The 9,741-nt window shown below is 50.4% G+C and overlaps 1 long non-coding RNA gene across 1 annotated transcript in view; it reads left to right on the top strand.

Moving 5' to 3' along the window:
* The first annotated feature begins 6,970 nt into the window (after nt 1-6,970).
* The window catches only part of LOC140219235 (uncharacterized), a 51,214-nt gene continuing 48,443 nt past the window's right edge, over nt 6,971-9,741 (top strand). Inside the window, exon 1 of the long non-coding RNA XR_011895371.1 lies at nt 6,971-7,020. This is a non-coding gene — a long non-coding RNA (uncharacterized lncRNA). The remainder of the gene's footprint in view (nt 7,021-9,741) is intronic.

Below are 9,741 nucleotides of genomic sequence, written 5' to 3'. Positions count from 1 at the left end.
GGTGCCTAATTCTGTCCTAAACGGATCCGCGAAGTTACACGCTACACCGGGATATAGGACTTTTTTCAGCGAGTGGACTGTGCTTGATTTTACAGCCTTTCTCGTCTAGACTACGCCGCCGGAGGTGTTAACCTTTACCGCCGAACCCGCCGTGCTCGTGGGCCGCGCAGGTTCCCCGGCCGCCTGACGCTTTTGTCATGATGGAATACGCTATGGAAGGCGAAGATATTGCTCCGGAAGACGTTTCGGAGAATGCTGGCTTGAAAATTGACACCCAGACGAATTCTACTAGCAAGCCAAGGCCATCATACGGCGGCAACGCTGTTAGCCCTAACGGCGGGCCGGGACCCTAGAACGGCAAAGTGAGTCCGAACTCGCTTGCTAGCGTCAAGAACGGTATCATCCTTCGTGGTAAAATGCCTCCGCTGCCGAAAAATGATATCAAGATTATCGTCAGGATTACGGGAGGTCTGAATATTGCTAAAATTGGTGCGGCCGTGGTGGCTGATGCAATCACGGCTGCTGCTTGCATAGACGAGGCAAAGCGAGAAGCGGACACGATCTGCCCCAATTATCAGCAGAATATTGTGGTGGCTAGCACGCGGGAAGAAGAAAATGCTGCGAAGTACGCGAGGATCAAGGATTTATGCATTGCTTGGCACATGCATGAAGCTGCGGCATATCGTGCGGCGCCACATGAAACGTGCAAGGGAATCATAAGAAATGTTCCTCTCAGCGAGGCACCCGAAGCGCTAAGTCGCAAGATTGTTAACCCACGTAATCCCCTGGCCCTGGCGGCAAAACGCATCAAGGAGTCGGGTACGGTCATCATCGCCTTCGATGGATACAAGGTGCCCAACTACGTTCGTTATGGCAACGCGCTGGTTAGTGCACGCTTAACCGCAAGCAGATTGATGTTTGTTATGCTTGTGGATAGCTGGGGCATCGCGCTGACGTCTGCCCCTCGCCGGAAGAAGTGGTTTGCAGGGGCTGCGGTTCAACCAATCTTGGTGAGGCCCACCGGTGTATGCCCAAGTGTGAACTGTGTGGGGTAGAGCATAATACGGCTGCCAAGGAGTGCCAGCAGCGGTTCCGTGCCCCATATGTGGTCCGGCGCCGTCGTTTTGAGCGGGCTATGGCGGACATCAAGGCGAAGGATGAAGAGAAGGGAGGCTTCAGGTACGACGAAAGCCAGTTCCCGACTTTGGGGAAGACGCTGGAGACTGGGCAAGGACCAGATCGTGGGCGTCGACGTTCAAGATCAAGATCAAGGAGATCAGGTAGAGCATCTCGCAGCCGCTCCGGTGGCCGGTCTGGGAGCAGATCGGCGTCTAAGGTGCGCTTCGGACTGGACGGACAGTTGGGAACTGAGACTGCGCGTGGCCCCAATGGGATTGCGGTACAGGGTGTGCCCAAGAGTGGTGTGTTGCAGGGTCTACAAGGCAAGGGCCCCAGTGGAGCGGCCAGTGGTACTACCTGGGCGGAGCGCAGAAGTGCTCGAACGGAGATGCCTAGTTTGGTAAGGCCAGAGCATAGCAAGAATGAGGCGAGATTCAAGAGGCTAGAACAGGAAAACGCAGAGCTGAGAGAAATGGTGAGGTTGCTTAGGGCAGAAATCTCGACCTTTAAGGGTGTGGCAGGACCTGCACCGGCCGAGAGGGCAATGCCTGAGCCCATAGAGAGCATGGATTTTGCTGATGTAGGTGAGGCTAGTGGGTCGCGCCCCTCAAAGAGGAAGGCGATGACTCATGAGGCAGAGCCCGCGTCGAGGAAGCTGAGATCTGAGGTGAAGGAGATGCTGTCGAGTGTTGTAGATAGTGTTAAGCAGGTCAACGATGGCCTGGCGCAGCTGAATACGCGCCTCAGAGTCGCTCGGCTCGATCGATGTAAGGTTCAAGGAGCTGCAATGTAGAATAGAGGTGTTCGAAAACAAATCCAGTCTGAGTGCCTTTCCCCTTCTTAGGTCGGGATCTCAGTCGGCTGCTTCCTCGACAGGGAAGTCGCAGGTTCAGCAAGATGGCTCGCAGCAACTGCTTCAACATGGCGCGACAAAATGAGGCTTTTTGTCGGGCGCCTCTACAGCAGTATATTCGCGCGTGTAAGGGTAGGCCGCAGGCAATTCTACTGCAGGAGACAATGACGGAAGAAGTTTATTTGACGGGCTATCGAACCGTCTTCGGCGGATCCAAAGCTCGGGGGACCTGCATTCTGTTGGATAGCAAACGGACGCAGGTGGTCCATGATCTTAAGATACCTTTCAGTTCCCTGGGATATGTCATGATTGAGGTGATTCCTAACCGGGTGAACAAGAAAAGCGTGTTTATTCTGAACGTGTATAGTGCACCGAGGGACAGGGTACAGAGATTCAAGCTGCTTCTGCAGAAGGCTTCTAAGCTTGCCGGGGATCATTCGCTGATCGTGGCTGGGGATTTTAATGCTTCGTATCACGTGTGGGGTTACAAGCATGACACAGTTAAAGGGAGAGACCTTTGGCAGGACGCTGCGGAGTTTGACCTTACGCTGGTCACTGACCCTGCCTTTCCGACACGCAGAGGGACGTCGACGCGTAGGGATACTACCCCTGACCTCTGCTTTGTAAAGAACGCGGCCAAGCCTAGTTGGTGCAACCTTGCCGAAGACCTAGGTAGTGATCATTGTATTAACCAAATCGCTTTTGAGATTGAGGGTAGGCGCCCTAGGGCGTTAACGTTTATAGACTGGGATAAGTTTCGGATGATCCGGGAGGAGAGAGGAGAAAGGGGGAAGCAATTCGAAGGCCTGTACCAGCCGTCCCTTGAGGATTGGGTCACCCAGGTGAGGGAGGATGTAAAGGCGGCTACGAAGGAGATCACTACGGATTTGGAGGTGGATAGTGTTGATAGCAGGCTGGCACATCTGATTGAAGCCAAGCGGTCTATGCTAGCTAGGTGGAAGGGGCAGCGGCTTAATCGCAGATTGCGTACAAAGATTTCCGAGCTGAATAAGCTGATTGAGGAGCACTGTAAGCTTTTGTATAGGCAACAGTGGGATGAGTTATGCAACTCGGTGGACGAGCAGGTGCGCAACGGGAGGTCGTGTGGCTTGCTGAAGCATTTGCTGAACGACTCCAATACGAGAGTTAGTCAGGGGCACGTCCTTGTTAGAGCTTTACACGAAGCAGTGGGGTCTGCCTGGGAGGAAGAGCTGGTTGAAAAGCTGGCCAACAAATACCTTCCTGTTGTGGACCCGGATGCTCTTCTGACGGAGCAGGCCTACACGGGAGAGGACAACTTTTCCCTAGATTAGGACTTTTCTGTGGAAGAGATACGCACGGTTTTGCATAACCTCAACAGCAAGTCGGCTCCCGGACCGGACGGCATTTCGAACAAGCTTTTGAAGAATCTGGACGATATGTCAATCAAGTACCTTACCGGGGAGGTTAACGCTGTGTGGAGAGACGGGGTGGTTCCGGAGCAGTGGAAGACAGCTCTCACGGTGCTGATTTCCAAGGCTGGCAAAGTCCCGAGCATTGATAACTTAAGGCCTATTTCGCTCACTTCGTGTGTAGGCAAGGTAGCCGAGCATGCGGTGCTTAATCGGCTTACAAGGTACCTTGAGGAGAACCAGGTCTACCCCCACACTATGATTGGTTTTCGGGCCGGGCTGTCGACTCAAGACGCAATGAAGCTCATCAAGCATCAGGTCATTGATATTCTTAAGTCCAGTTCGGATCTTGGCCTCGGCGCGCGCTTTCATGACTATGTCAGGTCCTTCCTGTCAGGCAGGAAGGCTACCTTGAGGGTTGCGGAGCTGGAGTCAAAAGAAGCTCCTGGAGATTGAGGGGATTAAGCACACGATGTATGCAGATGACGTGACTATATGGTGTCCCGGTGGTAGTGACGGCTATATCGAAAGTGTTCTGCAGGAGGCAGTAGATGTAATTGAGAATTATTTGGACCCGACGGGGTTAAGGTGCTCCCCCTCCAAGTCGGAGCGGTTTCTGTACAGACCCACTAGAAGGGGACCCAAGCCAAGGGGATGGATCCCCGTGGACCAGCCGAGCATCCAGCTTCGTACAAGAAATGGTGATCTCATACCTAGGGTAGATAAGATCAGGGTTCTGGGGATGATGATTGAGTCGAACGGCGCCAACACGCTGACGATCCAGAAGATCATTGCCAAGACAGAAAAAGCGGTACGCCTAGTGAAGAGGGTGGCCAACAGGCAGACGGGGTTCAAGGAGGATAGTCTGATTAGACTTATGCACGCATGCTTATTGTGTCACTTTACTTATGTGGCGGCCATGCACAAGTGGAAACCATCGGAGAAGGAGAAGCTTGACACGCAGACTAGGAAGATCACGAAGAAAGTTTTGGGAGTGCCAATGTGCACCAGCACCGACCGACTTCTCCAGCTGGGAATTCATAATACCTTGGATGAGATAGTTGAGGCTCAGGAGAGGACACCGATGGTGCGTCTCTCTACGAATAGCGCGGGTTGGTAGATTCCGAGAGAGTTAGGTGTTCCTCAGGAGAAGATTTCGCAGCTTCACGTCGGTATTCCCTTGAAGGTCCGTAAGCGGTATCACGTCAAGCCTGTTCCCAGGAACATGCATCCGGAGCGAAATGTGGGTAGTGGAAAGGCCAGGGGGGCTTGCCTGCTGAGACTCATTCGTGATGAGAATCAGAAGGTTGGCTTCGTCGATGCTTCTTTTAACGAGGAGAGGAAGGTGTTTACCAGAGTTGTCGTGGACAATGAGGGCAGTGTCGTTAACGCTGCTACCGTTCGGACTGATAGGCCAGAGGTCGCGAAGCAAGCGGCTATTGTGCTCGCCCTGGTTGACAGGCGCAGGCCTTTTGTATATTTTTCAATTCAATTCAAGTTTATTTGCATCTATACATGTACAGATGATATAGCGATTCAAAGTCGGCCGTTAGGGCTTTTGAGAAGGGCTTGGTGGCTAAGGTTGCTTTTAAAATTATGCAGACATGTGAGATCTCTAAACACTGATTGTGTTGGTTCCCTGCTCACCTTGGGATGATTGAGGGAGCCCCTCCGAATCTCAATGAGACCGCTCATGAGGCAGCGCGAGATCTTGCCCTCCACTCTGCCCCGCGCCACGGCGTGACGTTACTCCCCGAGAACAGAGGCTCCCCTTCCACATTCAATGAAATCACGAAGGATTACCTTCTTAATCGCAGGGTTTACGGTTTGCCGCATCCTAAACTAAATAGGGCCCAGGCACTTACATGGCGCTTACTGCAGACTGGTACTTATCCTTGCCCACGGAGACTGAACATGTTTTATCCGGAGACGTATACAGAGCCTTATTGCCAAGATTGTGATGCTTTAGCCAAGCTCGAACACATGCTCTGGTCTTGCAAAAGAATTCAAGACTTGGCGATCAAGAATGCGTCTAGGTGGGAGGCTGCACTTCGCAGCCCGGACCTGGATGAACAATTCTGGGCTATTCAAGCAGGCTCACGACGTGGCCGTGAGGCTTGGCCTTTCGGTCCCGACGTGGGAACGGACCGCTTAGTGGTTAATTATCACTACTTTCAAGACCAAATAAAGTTTTCCATCCATCCATCCATTTACCCTGCATAGGATCAAGGTATCGTAAAATGTTAGCTTCATATGCATTGTACTTCTCGTCAGAAAGCACAATATCACCTTATTTTTTCATTTATCTACCCTAAAGGGCCAGCATGGACATTACATTTGATATACAATTGATATACAAAGGTATTAGGCAACGTGCATGTAAGTCGAATATCCTTATAAGAAGTCGTACGTCCTATGCAACTTTACACCACTCCTCATTCGACAATATCATACGCAAATAATTCTTACATTATACAAGCAATAATCTTACATCCTCTCACATCTGAAGAAATGCAGGAAGAAATGTTATTGTTTCTAATTTCCGAATGTTTCATTAAGTGCTTGTCTGAATATAATATGGTCAGATATTCCGGCTATATTACTTGGGAGATGATTCCATTCCGAAATGACTAAGCGCAGACATGAAAACTGCAATAGTTTAGTGCGTGCAAATGGTTGTTCGATCCTAAATTCGTTATCAATTCGTGGGAATTTCCTTTTGGCTGGTAAAATGTGTGCCTGAGAAAAGATATTTGGGTGATAAAAAAAGCTGATGGAAGAAAGTTAACCGAGATATCTTTCTAGTCTGCAATGGGATGAGTCCTATGTTTTATTTTATATTCGCATTCTCATGCGATTAGCATTCTCAGGACACTTGCCGAACTTTTCCATATCTATACATTTATCTATGTCGGTTACGAAAATTTGGGTGATGAGTATTTGCCCCTGGATAGGCACCGTTTTTCAATCAACCACTTTTACGCCATATTGAGTAATTGAATATGTGCCGCTACTCATTGAAAAAATAATACTTCTTGAGGACTTCTCCATTTCTGAACGGAATCGAACACGCATCAATACCTATTCACGCACGCGCAACACGCGGACTTCGTAACGGCGCCGCTAGATGGCGCAGCGTGTTCATAGGGAAGAGCGAGATTGGAGCCCGGCATCAGCCCACGCCTCAACCACGAAGGGCATCACCAACGGCTGACAATGAAGTGTGTCGTCGCTACACGCTGCTTGTTTTCTGCACATGCGTTCTACGCTACACATCGCTTCGATGCGAACCGCATTAACGTCGACAGTCATTTAAGGTTGGTTCATGCCGGATTTTAAACATGTAATATCTGCCCCTATGTCACTTTATAAACCAAGAACAGCAGTAAAGCAAGAACAGATGCCTGAGGCACGCATGAATTAACGGAATCTCTTTCGAATTTCGGCCCATCATCCCAACGTATTGCATGCAAAACTTTAGGCAATTCTTCCTGCAATGCCGCAGATTCTCGGAGTTCGTTCATCATATGTTACGACCTAGCCGTCCAATTCCTTGCTTATGCGCTTGTAGTGGGTACTTGCCATATTAGAGGCCAACCATCACCTTTTTGTAAGACGCGTGGCCATCGCTGACCCTTCCATCTTGCTACGGCGCAGGTATGTTTACCGCTATTTGCCACTTGAAGCGTTCAGTTGGCGTAGAAGTGAAAGCTGTTTGCTGGAAGAGATACATAGTGGAAGCATTCTATGTAAGGCGTTATGGATCCGGGCTTCAATGAACGACGGGTCTTTAGGTAGAAGTGCTTGAAGAGTATCATGCAGCACAGAAGACACCAAAGAGCTAAAGCTGGATCTAGTCGCGGTGCTAACAGGAAGGTCAGGATACTAGGACATTTGCCTATATAGATGCGCCGAGTTGCTCACATGCAGTTCGAGGTAGCTCGGAGTCTCGATGTCTTGTTTCCAAGCCACACTACAAGCATAACGATAGGTGCGAAATTGAGAAAAAACGAGCCTTAGTTAAAAAAATTTTTCCAGTCTTCTGCTGGGGCGTTTCTCCTACCCCACATGCAGTAAGAAAATAGTAAAGTCAGTCTCTCATGGCTTCAATAGAGAAATAACGCATCAGAAAACGGGGCAAAATACTTGCAATGAGACACTCACAGCGCTGCTTTTAGGAACGTTATGTGGCGCTGTGTGTGCCTTTTTATGTTGTATACGTATGACGCATCAGGAGAAGACGTCAACCCATCTCGTCGCCCGAAAGCGTTCTGACGGCCGTGCCATGCTTATGCGCACGCCACGGGACGGCAGGACAGGACTCTCCGTACGCATTGCGGAGCGAAGAGTCCAGTCCAACTGCGGCTGCGGGAAACGCACATTTAGTTTCCTCGTCTTGTAATGACGGCTGATGTGTGCGCCTATTCAATCTGCCGACCGAGCGCGTTACAGACTGATAACACCATGGGAAAATGATCGACCCAGTGTTCATAGCAGAGATGAGTGGTGAGAGCAACCTTCAGCTGGTGATTAAGTCGCACGACCGTGCCGTTCGCTGATGGATGATAAGCCGTGGTGCGGGAGTGCTTAGTGCCAAGGTGACGACTCACGGATCTGTATAATGCGGAGCGAAATTGGTGTCAGTCGTCACGGTGTCAGAACAACCGAAACGTGGGATCCAGGTGGAGACGAATGCATGATCGTCTGGGAAGTGGCGTCCGCATTTGGTACAACTTCATGCCAACGTGTAAAACGATCCACCATCGCGAGGAGATGTCTGCAATAGTGCGACGTGGAAAGAGGACCAAAGTTACCGGCGTGCACGAGATCGAAATGTAGGGCGGTAGAAAAGCCTAAAGTGGGTATTTTCGGTCGCGCGTCACTTCGGCGTTCTGGCATGGCACGTGAGTGCGGGTGTATTGACAGATATTCACGTTCATGTGCAGCCAGACATAACGCCCAGTGATGAGGCGATTTGTGTCTATGGCTCATGATTATAGGAGATGCCGTGTAGAGAATCAAACACGGAGCGTCAACAGGTGACAAGAATTATTAGGCACCGACGTGTCGCGCCACAGCAAACCTGGCGCGCATCGCTACTGTGCCAGCTGAAGACGGAGGGAGCGAGGACTGCCACGGCAGCGCTTAAAGCATAGGGGCTTTAAGCTGTGTTGTCGCTAAGGCATCACGGTCGACGGGGTGCGCGGAAGACCCGATGGAGTGCACACGAGGAAGGACATAAGCTGCTTAGTTGTCGGTGGCCTTGACGTAACAGCGGTCGGTCGTGAACTCCGAGATGTACGCCAAGTGACGTAGCTCCTGAGAGACATACTTGAATGAGCTGGTGTAGATAACACATAAAAGCTCGGGATCCGTAAGGCTGTGAAACGTCAGATCGTCTAGAAGATGTCAGAAATGTACAATGGCGACGTGAATGACGTGAAGCTCACGGCTGAAAACGCTGTAACGAGTCTTTTAGTAGGCTGAAGCTTCCGTGAGAACCCGAATTAGCGCCACTCGGAGTCAACTTCTTGCTGGAACACTGCACCTATTACACATCGGAAGCATCCACCGTGACAAATGTCCCCTCGGGAGTGGATTAGCAGCATGGCGTCCACCACAGCTTGTTTTGCTGCAGAAAAGGCGGCCTGGGCTTCTGACGACCACAAAATTTCGGTGTACTTACTGTCACTCTTGCAGTCAAGCTCACTGAATAGTGTCAGGAGTTCGGCACAGTGCGGGATGAAGCACCATGAGAAATTTAGGAATCCCAATAGCTCAAGGAGTTTTCTAATGCTAGGGGGTGACAGAAATTCCTGGACGGCCTGGAAATTCTTGTATTTATTTACTCATCCTGCAGACTAAGATGGTGGCCCATGCAGGAAGGGCACTATGCAGTGACAAGGTAGTGACAGTGCAAAAATTATCGAATATTACGATACTCCCTCATGCAAAGTTTGGACGCAGCTTCGTACGTGTTTTCATTTCGCAATGTATTGGCTGGTGCGGACAATCTGCCTCGTGCGGCACGTTGCAAACAGAACGACGTGTAGCGCGACGACCTCGGTAATCAGTAGATCGTGAGAGGAAGCGCATGGGTGACTCGTGGGTGCAATTTACCGCAGCCTTTGTTTCCATATAGAGCCGGTCTTGCGCGGTACTACGATTTCCTTCTCACGCTTTCGCCATACCCTCCTCCTCCGCTTTCGCCTCATGGTTCCGATGCACCCTCGTCCTCCGCTTTCCTCCACTTCACGTTATGACCTTAAAGACCCCCGTTTAGGGAGTATTACTTAAGTGGTGGACTAAGAAAAAGGTACAAAGAACATGCATCCCTTATAAAAATTGCCAGCACATATTTTAGACCGCCTTTAGACT

This window comes from Dermacentor andersoni, chromosome 7 (assembly GCF_023375885.2).
Source record: "Dermacentor andersoni chromosome 7, qqDerAnde1_hic_scaffold, whole genome shotgun sequence".
Lineage (NCBI taxonomy): Eukaryota > Metazoa > Arthropoda > Arachnida > Ixodida > Ixodidae > Dermacentor > Dermacentor andersoni.
The sequence above is the reverse complement of the archived record's forward strand: the minus strand, read 5'-3'. Positions and strand labels throughout refer to the sequence as shown.